Source organism: Herpailurus yagouaroundi, unplaced genomic scaffold (genome assembly GCF_014898765.1).
Source record: "Herpailurus yagouaroundi ecotype Mexico unplaced genomic scaffold, PumYag 29, whole genome shotgun sequence".
NCBI classification, from domain to species: domain Eukaryota; kingdom Metazoa; phylum Chordata; class Mammalia; order Carnivora; family Felidae; genus Herpailurus; species Herpailurus yagouaroundi.
Genome location: NW_024412377.1, coordinates 64079794 through 64092755, shown reverse-complemented (window position 1 = coordinate 64092755; position 12962 = coordinate 64079794).

Genomic DNA, 12962 nt, shown 5'->3' with positions numbered 1-12962 from the left:
GGAGCGAGGAGAAACTGGGAACACTCCCCAGGCATCCTTATCAGCTCTTGATTTTTTTAAAAATGGATTTTACAGTGTGTTGGAGTAATTCATTCATGGTTCCCAGGCCTTTCATTGAAATTCAGTGTGTGAACTAAACATGTGGCTTCAGCAGCTCCCCATTTTCTGTGGGACTGAGACCAAACCGTGGGCAGGGCATTCGAGGCTCTTCACAGCCCTCACTTTCCAGCACCCTCTCTTCCAGCTGTGCCCCCCTTGAGTCTCTGTGTTCCAGTGCTGTCCAGCCACTGATGGTCACCCTTCTGTGACGTCCGTGCTGCAGTCACTGTTAGGAAAAACCCCTTAGACTTCGTTGGCTAAGCACACTTCTTTTCAATCTCCAAAACCCTACTCAGCACCACTTTCTCTGTGGAGGTCCCCTCCCCTGATTCATCCTGTGAGCTCAGTCCCTCCCCCAGAAGAGTTGCTTACTCCTTCTCCTCTACCAAATGTCCCATATCCTTCTGCTCCTTGGCACCTTCTTTGCCAGCACTGTGGGCTGAGCCCACAATACCTGCCACCCTGCTGATGACGAGAGCCCCCAAACACTCCCTACACCCCCTTCACACCTCCCACCTCCTCTAATCTGATCTCCACGGCAGTGAGAGTGATCATGGAAAAACTCTGGCCAGAGCATGCTGCTCCCCTGTTTAAAATTCCCCAGCGGCTTCCACTTTACCCAGAATATAATCCAAGCTCTTGGAAAAGCCCCCCAAAACCTGGCATGATCTGGTCCCCACCCACCTCTCTGGCCTCCTCCTCCTCTTTCCCCCAGCACACTGGCCTACTCTTCTTGCCCCAGAGTTTGTAGCTGCTGTCCCCTTCTGGAATGTTCTGTGCCTACCTGCCTTCCACACAAGTTCCCACCCACCCTGTTCCATACACACACATACTGTCTTCACCCGTCCATCACTCGGGACTCACCTGAACAGTCGTCCCCTGGCGAAGCCCTCAGTGCTCCCCCCCGTGACTGGGTGGTCCTGGAGGGCAAGGATTACATCACATTGATTTGTATGTCCCCCGGCTGGGGACAGAATAAGACCTAGACTATGTGTGGGGACAGACCCACGGGCCTCACAGGAAGATCCAGCTTTCCAATGAAGCGGACCCTCTAGCCTCCCTTGGGCTTGTCCCAAGCAAACATGAATGCTGCTGGCCTGGTTCTTGAGGGCTGGGCAAGGCCACCGCCTGCCTGTACACCAGGGAGTGGATTTACAAAAAAGTGGCCCACGTGTCCTTTTGAGTTATAGAGACATGTACCCAGCCGGTGAAACAAGTTTGAGTACAATGAGCATAAGAGTCAGGACAAGCCAGTCTGGAGGCTTTGCTCTGTCCTGGGTCGGTGCAGCCTGGGGCAGCGCCCCGACCTGGCTGGCCATTTCCTGGGGGCGCCTGGAGCCTGCTTCGGATTCTGTGTCTCTCCCTCTCTCTGACCCTCCCCCGTTCATGCTCTGTCTCTCTCGGTCTCAAAAATAAATCAACATTAAAAAAAAAAATCATTTTGAAACTGACATTTTCTGACCATACTGGTGAAAAGATAAGTACAATTCCAGCTGGATAATATTCATTCTTCTCCCCTCTTACTTGAAAATAAATTGAGGGCACCTGGGTGGCTCAGTCGTTTAAAGCACCTGACTCGTGATTTCGCCCCAGGTCGTGATCTCACGATTCGTGAGTTCTAGCCCCGAGTCGGGCTCTGGGCTGACAGCACAGAGCCTGCTTGGGATTCTTTCTCTCCCTCTCTCTCTCTGCCACTCCCTTACTCGCTCTCTTTCTCTCTCAAAAGTAAATCAACTTAAAAAAATAAAATACATTGAAATATTTTCTTGTAAGAGTCTCTGCTCCCCTCCCCTCCACTACCCTATGTCTCACGTTCTATTTGATCCTCACCTGTCCTGGATCCCAGGCTCTGCCAGGGGCTCTGATGTCAGCAAAGGGTATGAGGGGGTCAGCCAGGCCAGTATAACCTAGTGCATACGCCTGTCCCAGTAGCAGGCCTGCTTTTTTTTTTTTTTTTTTTCAACGTTTATTTATTTTTGGGACAGAGAGAGACAGAGCATGAACGGGGGAGGGGCAGAGAGAGAGGGAGACACAGAACCGGAAGCAGGCTCCAGGCTCCGAGCCATCAGCCCAGAGCCCAATGCGGGACTCGAACTCACGGACCGCGAGATCGTGACCTGAGCTGAAGTCGGACGCTTAACCGACTGAGCCACCCAGGCGCCCCAAGCAGGCCTGCTTTTAACTCACTCGGTGTTGGTTGAACATCTGTCATTGTTGGTACTGATGGATTCATTGGTGGTAATAACTTCGCTGGTGTCATCTTGTGAGTTCAAGAGTGTCCTCCAAAAACTCATGTCCACTTGGGGCCTCAGAGTGTGGCCTTATTTGGAAATAAGGTCATCTCGCTTTTCTTCAGACCTCGAGATGAAATCATCCTGGCTAAATTCGATGACGCATCAAAGATTGTCAGCCGTGCGTCCTGGCAGCTACCAGAGGCCAACAGAGAAGCATGGGATGTTATCTCACAGCCTCCAGAAGGAACCGACAGCCGCAGAGCCTTTGGCCTCCTGAGCAGTGAAAGGATACACTTCTGCAGTTTGAAGTCACCCGGTCTGTGGTTATTGGTTACAGCAACGCTCGCTGTGCTCAGCCCCACGGCAGCCCTGCCCGTGAGGAAGGCACTATTCCTGTCCTCCAAGCAGACATCAGGACAAGGAGGCTCAGAAAGTTCCAGAAGCTTGCCCCAAGTTACCCTTGCCCTCCCCCAAACTCTGGCTACAAGCGGGCCCAGCATGCGGGGACTTGGGTCGTGGAGTGGACGGGAGACGAGGCGTGGAAGGCATGGGGGATGAGCCTGGCGGGTTGAGACAGGGCACGGCCACCAAGGGGAAAAAGCATTCTGCCTGCCTCTGCTGTGTAGGACCCGCCCTGCGGAAGCTGCCTCCCTAGCCAAGCAGAATCCACCCTGGCTGGCTCGTCAGCGTCAGCAGAAAGACAAAAGGAGGTCTTCATCCCCTGTCCTGCCATCAGAGCACCTTCCAGAGCCCAGGACCTTATGCGGGGGGGGGGGGGGGGGGGCGGGGGAGGGAGGTGACTTGCCAGGAGGGCTCATCTGCAGGGTGTTGGGTGCACAAAGGTTCATCTCCCCAAGCGGTAGCTGAACCCTTTGGTGTCAGAGCCCCCCAGCCAAGGGATGGGGGTCTTCAAGGCCATGCTAGTTCCTTCCAGAGGGTGTGAGGGTACGTTCATGTCTCTAGTCCGTCATTCATCTCTGCACATTGACAACTACATAAGGAGCCTCCACTGAGGGCCCGCCGTAATTCTAGGCCCGGAGATCAAACGGTGGACGAGGTTCGTGTGACCTCTGTGCTTGAGCAGTTCGCAGGCTGACGTGAGGGACAGCCATCTTACTTAGCCCACAAAGGATGTTTCGTTCCCAACGTCAAGAAATGGAGACTTGAGACCCTGTCCGGGGCCCTGTAGGGCCAGTTTGGAACTGGGAAGTTTGAACTGAGAGCTGAGGGGTGAGGCGGGGTTGGGTAAAGAGCGGAGGAGGGCAGGTGGCTGTGTGGGAATGGCATCCAGGCAGAAGAACAGTGCGTGCAAAGGTCCTGCCTGAGGCAGGAAGGGACGTAGCGCGCATGCAAGGAAAAGAAAGGCAGCGGAGCCTGGGCAGAGGAAGTGATAAAGAGGAGCGATCTGAGACGGGGCTTCAGTGAAGAGGGATAAGGGAGGAAGAATCAGGCCACACAGGGCCTGGTAGGATCGGCAGTGGTTTTGTTCTCTGGCCGCAAACAGTGAGAAAGGCCAAAGAAGCTTAAACAGCTGGGTGACATGACCCGATTTGAACCAGACTGGGGACCCACAATCCAGGCTGGAGCCCCCAAGACGCCGTGGGGCTGGGGGTGAGTCACTGCATTACTCCAAGTCGGCTTCCTCCTTTGTAAAGTGGGAGTCAACAGGGCCACCTCCCTGGGGCTTTCCCATTTAATTGGATGTCTGCCGAGTGCCAGGCTGTGTGGGTAGAACCCTCCTCACTGTGGACGAGGAAGCAGGGGCTCAGAGAGATGAAGTGACTTGCCCAGGGACACCAAGCAGGAAAGCAGCAGAGATCGGTAGGAACCCGAGTAGCCCGTCACTGTCGCAAGCTCTATCGTTGGCTGGCCTTGGAATGCGGCGACATTGGGATGAGGGGTGGTGGAAAGTGGAAAGAATGACGTGTGGTCCTGGGACCCTCTGCCCCGATTCTGTCTTCCAATCCAGCTTCGTCAGATGCACAGGGAAAAAGACCAGGTAGCCTCTTTGTGTGTGTGCGTGTGTGCGCGTGTGTGTGTGTCTAGTTATTTTTGGCGGCAAGGGAACTTAATTAAGAATCGAGTTCACAGCTTTCCCACTGAGAGTTAGCCGGGGGTGCAGGATGGAGAAAGGGAGTAGAAAGGGCAGGCTGTGGACAGTGTCACCAAAATAATGAAGCGGAACCTTAGGGCTTTCCAGGGAGGCAGGGAGGGGGCACGGATGCTATTTTGGGCGCTTGTCGTGCATCACAAAGCCAGTGTGCTAATATTCTGTATTCGCAGGCAGAATTCTTTCGGAGCCGGAGTTGGAGCCGAGGCCGGCAGGCCGTTGCCCTTGGTGACGGCAGAGACAGTGTCATTGGCCGGAGGGTGTTGAGACAGGGGCCGTTCCCGAAAGAGCCCCGGACCTGGAGCCTGCCCCCTTCCTCCAGCAACTCCGTTGCTTTCCACCTGCCACCTTGTCTTCTCACCTGGACCTTTCCCTGTGACCTCTGGAGCTCTGGACACCGTGGGCCCTTGCCCCCTCTTTAGGATTTCAGAAAGCTTCCTGGAACATCCAAGACAGGCAGCTATGCAATGAATCCAGTTTGGACACAGGTTTTATTTGGCCTGCGTCTTTAAAAAATGTGCACCTGTACTGTGAAAAGAGGAGGTTGCGTGCAGAGAGCATAGCTGCGGGCCGGCCGGGTCCTGAGCCAAGTGCTGGGAGCACAGTGGGAGGAGGGCAGAGGCAGAGGCAGACCGATGGCAGGCACCAATGGCAGACCGATGGCAAGCATTGCACCACGATGACATTATTGGATGGCGATAAGAGCCGTGGAGGAGCATCAGCGAGACAGGGAGGTGGTGACCTTTTGCTGGGTGCTCAGGGAGACTTCAAGGTTGAGGTGGAGGCCACCGGGGAAGGAGAGGGAAGCATTCGCCAGAGAAAGGACCTGGTCCTGGGAGACCAACGAGTGCTCAGCATTTGCAGGACTGGAGCTCAGCACACAGGCCAGGTGGGCCACGGGAAGACTGAGACAGGTGGGGTCAGAGGACAGTCGTCTTGCAGGTCGTGGACTTTGTCATCAAAGGGGCCAGGGGTCCAGAAGGTGGGGAAGAGTGTGTGGGTGTCGGTAAGACATCATTGTTACTGATTGGTTGCTACTGTTGTAACTGCTACCCTGACCAAGAATGACGCCTGGGAGGTGGTCCAAAAGCCGCTTTATTTTTGTCTCCTGCATTAGCGGGGCAGTCCCTGTGCCTCTCTGGGCTGTTAGAGACAGACTTAAGCCACGTAAGTCCCCGGCTGCGAGCTCAGTTCTGGAACTAACGATGGCTGCCCACCCATGCCACTCACCAGCCGCTCTTTTCATATCCCAGCAGGGGTGGAAGCAGGGAGAGGAAAGAGGAAGCGATTGTTTCTACAGGATGAATGGCTTTGCATCCTCCGGCTGAGGCAGGGGTTCAAGCCTACTTTTTCTATGAGAGTGCCTCTGTGGTTCTCAGGAGGCTCCCACGCTAGAAGTCCCCTGGCTGTGACTCCCGTAATGGTGATGTCTCTCTTTCGGCTGACTGCCCATCCCTTTAGGCCTTCGTTTCTGGACCATCTCTCCATTCAGTGCTAACTGCCCCTTCCTGGTCGACGGAATGTTAGGCTGCTCCCAGCTGGCTTTCTCTGCTGCTGGGACTACATCTGGTCCAAGAGAGCTCTCACATATTGTTTGATCTGCCTTGAAGAAAGTCCGTTACCTCATCATCACCATCATATTCATCATCTTCCCTTTCTCCTCCTCCTCCTCCTCCTCCTCCTCCTTTTTCTCCTCCTCCTTCTCCTTCTTCTTCTCCTTCTTCTTCTTTGCCTTCTCTTCCTTCTTCTCCTTCTTCTTTCTTCTTCTCCTTCTTCTTTCTTCTCCTTCTTCTTCTCCTTCTCCTCCTTTTCTTCTTCTTTCTTCTTCTTCTTCTTCTTCTTCTTCTTCTTCTCCTTCCTCTTCTTCTTTCTTCTTCTTCTTCTTCTTCTTCTTCTTCTTCTTCTTCTCCTTCTTCTTCTTTCTTCTTCTTCTTCTTCTTCTTCTTCTTCTTCTTCTTCTCCTTCTTTTTCTTCTTTCTTCTTCTTCTTTCTTCTTCTTCTTCTTCTTCTTCTCCTTCTTCTTCTTTCTTCTTCTTCTTCTTCTTCTCCTTCTTCTCCTTCTTCTTTCTTCTTCTTCTTCTTCTTCTTCTTCTTCTCCTTCTTCTTCTCCTTCTTCTTTCTTCTTCTTCTTCTTCTTCTTCTCCTTCTTCTTCCTCTTCTTCTTCTTCTTCTTCTTCTTCTTCTTCTTCTCCTTCTTCTCCTTCTTCTTTCTTCTTTCTTCTTCTTCTTCTTCTTCTTCTTCTTCTCCTTCTTCTTCTCCTTCTTCTTTCTTCTTCTTCTTCTTCTTCTTCTTCTTCTTCTTCTTCTCCTTCTTCTTCTTTCTTCTCCTTCTCCTCCTACTTCACCTCCTCCTTCTCTTTCTCTTCCACCTACTTCTTCATCATCATCACCATCAACACTGATCTAAACCAGGAGTTGGCAAACATTCTTCTAAAGGAGGAGATGGTACTGGAGCGCCTGGGTGGCTCAGCGGGTTGAGTGGCCGACTTTGGCATAAGGTCATGATCTCGTGGTTGGTGGGTTTGAGCCCCGTGTCCGGCTCCGTGCTGACAGCTCAGAGCCTGGAGCCTGCTTCCAATTCTGTGTCTCCCTCTCTCTGCCCCTCCCTCACTCGCACTCTGTCTGTCTCTCTCAAAAATAAATAAACGTTAGGAAAGAAATTAGAAAAAAAATAATAAAGGAGTAGATAGTAAATATCTTAGGATTTATGGGCCATTTGGTCCCTGTCACAACTACTCAATTGCCTCTGAAGCCCGTTTTGAACCCATAGGAACATAGAATAAAAGAGTTGGCCGCGTTCTAATAAAACTTTGCAAAACAATAGGCAGGCTATAGTTTCTGATTCCAGACCTAAACAGGCGTCCGAAATACTATCTCTCCCACTGCATGAGAGTGAGACACCCATGCTGTCCTCTGTCACAGGTCACAAATCCACCTTGCTATGGCACCTCAGCCCGTGCAAATCTTCAAACATACGCCAAAGCAGAGAGACTAACAGTGACTCCCCTGGACCTGTCACTTTGCTTCAATAACCACGCTACCATTCTTAAGACCATCTTCCGAGAAAAAAACCGAGTGGTAGTGATGGGGGCTAGGAGGCAGCTGGCTAGGATGTAAGATGAAAAAGGACACAGGAAAAAGAGCTCCCAAGAAATATCTTCTCTCTGCTGGGGAAGCTGGTAACTGTCTCTTTCCGTCCTTTCAGAGGCTCTGAAGGTTTGAGGTCAGAGGACTCCCAGATCTTCAAACCTCGAGGCACAGATATGTTCCGACACAGCTGCCCTGGCCCCGTCTGGCTTCCTAGAAGGGCTGAGGAGAGCTGCCAGGACGAGTCTCCTTTGTAAGTAAAGGCACTTTGTTGATTCTTGCTGGCCGCGGCATCCTGGAGCCATCGAAGGTCGAGGGGCAGCTGTGAATTTGAACACCCGAGCCTCCATCTGTGACCTTGCACAGGCACTTTGCTTCTGGAGCCCATTTGCACGCGGCACAATGGGCGAGTGGTATCTGCCCCCAGAGGGAGGCTGCAGGAATTAAGGAAATAATCCATGCCATGTAATGTTTTCTGAAATATCTGTGGATTTGGTGGGGCTGTAAGAATGAGCTGTTGTGTCTCTCCCATCCCGCTTTCTGTTGTGGGTTGTTAGAACTTGCTTTTCCATCCCTTGTCAGCATCCCGGGCAGATGATGGTTACTTAGGAGTCCCATTTCCTTGGATCCATCCAAACCTGCTTTCTTTTGACTTCTCTCCATTGCCAGACCCCTAAAGACCCTCGTTTGTTCACTCAACAATGCACACTGGCATCCGTTTCATGCCTCTTGGCACAGGCACGAAGTGGGAAGGTTTCCGTCTCAGAGCTTGGGGTCCGGGAAGTCGGTGGCATAGGGCCAACTGACTGGGGTCCTCAGATGTCCAGGGTTAGACTGCCCTTGAGGCATTGCTAAGAAGGAGAGAATCAGCACCACAAAGCCATCCCAAGCCTATCTCACACCTTCCAGGCTGCACAAAGCAGAAGATAAGAAGGCAAGGAAGAAGAGATCTTTGGAATTTGGAGCCATCACCTGAGTCCAGAGTTCAGGAGCTTCATCCCTCCTCTCCTCCAGGACCCCAAAATGTGCCCATGTGAGAAGCGTTCCAGCATCTTCCACACAGAGGCTATCAAAACCCCAGCAGTGTTGACCAGAGGAGCAGTGATGATCAAAAGATCAAGGGCACCAAGAACAGCCAGGGAGCAGAAACTTTTGTACTCTTCCTTCTCCTCCTCTTTCTTGACCCTAGAAGAGGGAGCATGTCTCAGAGAGCTGGCTACAGCTCACTGTCTTACAAGGTCAGGGAGAGAAGGAACCAAAGACCAGACGATAGCCTCTCCCCACTCTTGAGTCCCCAAGCCTTCAGTCTGACCGGTGATAAGGAAAATCGAAGGAAGAGACAGAACTTAAATCAGAGAAGAAGGTGTAGTTCTTAACATTTGAGACCAGACTTCTGATGACCCACAGTGTTTGGACAGCTCTGAGTATCAGCCAAGCACCTTATGGATGGCCTCCCATTCACACCTCAGCACAAACCTATGTGGGAGGCAGGACTAATTTAGTGGCTGGTTAAGAAAAACCGATTCATGGGGCGCCTGGGTGGCTCAGTCGGTTGAGTGTCCGACTTTGGCTCGGGTCATGATCTCTCGGTCTGTGGGTTCGAGCCCCGCATCGGGCTCTGTGCTGACAGCTCGGAGCCCGGAGCCTGCTTCGGATTCTGTGTCTCCCTCTCTCTCTCTCTCTCTCTCTGCCCCTCCCCCACTCGTGCTCTGTCTCTCTCTCTCTGTCAAAAATAAATAAGGATTAAAAAAAATTAAAAAAAAAAAAGAAAAACTGATTCAAACTAGATTAAGCAGAAAAAGGATTTATTACTCACATAATAGGGGAAGAATAACTGGTTAGTTTTTGAAGGAGGGCCTGTAAGTGCCAGGGCCCCATCTCCAGCCCTCTCTCTCTCTCTCTCTCTCTCTGCCTCTGTCTCTCCCTCAGTTTCTCACCCATTGTTAGTTTATATTATTTATTTATCCAACAACTCTAGGCAACTACTTGGATGTCGGTATTAATTTACAATTGCTGCTATAACAAATTACCACAGACTTCATGGCTTAAAACAGCACAGATTTATTCTTATTGTTGTGGTGGTCAGAAGTCCAAAATGTGCCTCACTGGGCTAAAATCAAAGTGTTGCCAGGCTTATGTTCCTCTGAAGGCTCTAGAGGAGAATCCTCGTGCTTACCTTTTCCAGTTTCTAGGTGCTTCCTGTTTGGCTCGGCGTGAGGTCCCTTCTTCCATGTCTGAAGCAGCAGTGGCCAGTTGAGCCCTCACATGGAACTCACTCCACCTCCTTCTTTTCCTTTTAAGGAACCTTATGATGACCTAAGGATCATCCAAGTCTCCAGGATAATCTTCCAATTTTAAAGTCTGCTGAATAGTACATTTATTTCCATCTGCAACCTTTAATCCACTTTGCCATGTAAGTCACGTATTCCCAGGTTCTGGAGATTAGGGTGTGGACCCCTTCGGGGGCCATGATTCTGCCTGCCACGCTGTCTAACAGTCATCTCAAGCTTGACTAGTCCACATCCGAACTCCTGCTCTCCCCCCACCACCCACAAACCAGCACCACCCACAGCCAGCCCAGTCTGAGCTGAGGACAAGTCCCGCAGAGACTTGGCTCCCCTCCTTCTCACAACCTGCCTCCAATCTGCCAACTACTCCTGTCGGCTCCACTGGTGAAATCTTCTCACATCTCACCAGCCCAGACCAGCTACCATCCTCTCTTACCTGGAAGATTGCAAAAGCCTCCTCGCAGGCCTCCCTGATTCTACCCTTGCCCCTACAGTCTAGTCCCAGCAGGACAGAGCAAAAGGTTCTTTGAAAACCTGGGTCAGATCAGGTGGCCCTTGGTAGGTAAACCCATCTGCCTCCAGCACTCACTGAGCGAGAATCAGGAGTCAGAGAGATGGAGATCAAATGCCACATTATTACTGAAAAAACTGTGCTAGAGGACTTGGCTTAGGCACGACAAAGGGTTGGTGAAAGCTCCCGTGAATTGAATTTACTTGCCCAAACTTCAGGCAGAGCTCTGCTAAGATAGCCAAGCAAGCAGACCAAAGTACTCCTTCTGAAGTCACACAGATGTGAAGGAAGGTGAGGAGACAGGTCTGAGCCAAGACCACCTCCCCAACTTCCCAGCTGGAGGAGAGAAGAAAGGGTGGGGAAAGTAAGGGTGGCCGTGAGTGCCCTGGGGATGGCCTTTCACAGTGAAGCAACCCAAGTCCCTTTTCACTTCCTACTAATGTTTTGGTATGAAGGGGATTCATTTTCATGGTTGCAGAGAAAGGTTCATTCCTATACCTGGATTTGCCTGGGAAGTGAGACGGATACGGGTGGTGGGAGCATGGGGACTAGAGGATGTTATGGAGAGTGACACTCTAGAATATATGGGAGGTGTGGGAGGCATTTCTGACATGACTCCCGTGGTTCCCCCCTCCTGATAGTCGCACTCTGGTGTAATCCCCTCCGATTGAGTGTGGGATGGATCCAGTGGCTTGCTGCTAATGAATAGGACATAGCAAAAATGAGGAAATGCCACTTCTAAAATAAGATTACACAAGACGGTGACTTCCAGCTCACACTTGCTTGCTTACCCTCCCTCCTCCCCCTCCTCCTTTTTCTTCCACTGCTCCTCCTCCTCCTCCTCCTCCTCCTTCTTCTTCGTCTTCATCTTCTTCTTCTTTTCTCCTTCCTGGCTCTTCCTTCATGCTTCACTTGATGGAGCAAGTATCATGGCAGGTCCACATGTCAAGGAACTAAGAGTGACCTCCAGGCAGCAGCCAGTGAAGAACTGAGGCCCACAGTCCAACAACCCATGAGGGACTGAACCCCGTCAGCAACTCTGTGAGTGAGCTTGATGGCAGATCCATCCCTAGTTGAACCTTGAGATGGCTACAGCGCTAGAGGACAACTTGACTGCAGCCTGTGAGAGACCAGAAGGAGAGGCCCCTGCTAAACCATGTCCAGATTCCTGATCCACAGAAACTGAGATAATAAATTGTGTTGTTTTAAGTCATTATGCTTTGGAGTAATTTGTTACACAGCACTGGCTGACTAATACAGAATTCCTTAGCACAGTGCTTGGCACATAAGTGCTTATAAAAAAGACACTAATTTTGTCACATCTGACTCCAAAACCATTTCCTCAGCTATCTCTCAAGAGTTCCTGAGAGATACTTTTAAGGTTAGAGCTGTTTTCCAAATGTGTTACTTTCTGCAGTTTTCAGCTATCTGTGAGTCTCAGAAAATTGAGGAGCGGAGGGTGGAGAAATGCTCTTCTTCCCTCTAGCTTGGGAGGCCCTGAGAGACTGACACTGAAGTGAACTGGTATTTTTCCCTCCTACTGTGATTGTGCTAGTCCTGAATCCTACTCACCCTATGAATTTAGTTGCAGCCCAAATTCAACGTTAGCTGAATAGCTCCAAAATGGTGCCAGATAAAAACAGCACGGTCCACATAGAAACAAGCCTCCCATCTCACAGTTGCCATAGAAATAAGGAAACAGGTGACTAATAAGAAATCTTTGCCTGGATCTTGGTAAACGGACCCAGCCTTGATGTCTGGGAGATTGATCACACACAAAGTCCTCTGAAGCTTTATTCTGATGAACAATTCCAAGAAAACTGGCTCCCCTCAGTTCTCAGAAATGTTGTGCATAGACTCATAAGACAAATCACACTCTGAAGGTGCCAATGAAGTTATTCTTTATGACTAATAATAATTTTCCTTGGGCACCCACCCCATCCCTCCCTGGGCTGTACCAGTGATTTCTTCCAGATGGGCACATGCCCCAAGCCTGCCAGTGAGGCTTCATTCTGGGATCCTGCTGAATATACTTGGAAAGAGAAGCATTTTCAAATAGCTTAGTAATAGGGGCACCTGGTTGTCTCCGTCGGTTTAGCAGCCAACTCTTGATTTCAGCTCAGGTCATGATCTCATTGCCTGTGAGGTTGAGCCCCACAGAGGTCGGGCTCTGCACCGACAGTGCTGAGCCTGCTTGAAATTCTCTCTCCTTCTCTCTCTGTCCCTCCCCTGCTTGCTTGCTCGCTCTCTCTAAAAATAAATAAATAAACTCCAAAAAATTTTTTTAATTAAGTAATTCAATAGTAGAACGTAAGTATGGGATTGCTTGGGGCTGCCATACCAGGATAACCTTTCTAGAAGAAAGAGAGCACAGAAACACATGAGAAAGAAAGGGAGGGAGGGAGGGAGGGGAAGACAGAGTCCTCACTGTGAGGATATGTACCACTTGAACATTTAGATCCGTGTGTTCTGATCAGATTTCAACTCAAGACTCATTGGTCCCATGAGTAAACCAACTTCATTTTTGCTTAATTCTGTTTGGGTTGAGTTTCTGTCCTTTGGAGAAAGAAAGAAAGAAGAAAGAAAGAAAGAAAGAAAGAAAGAAAGAAAGAAAGAAAGAAAGAAAGAAAGAA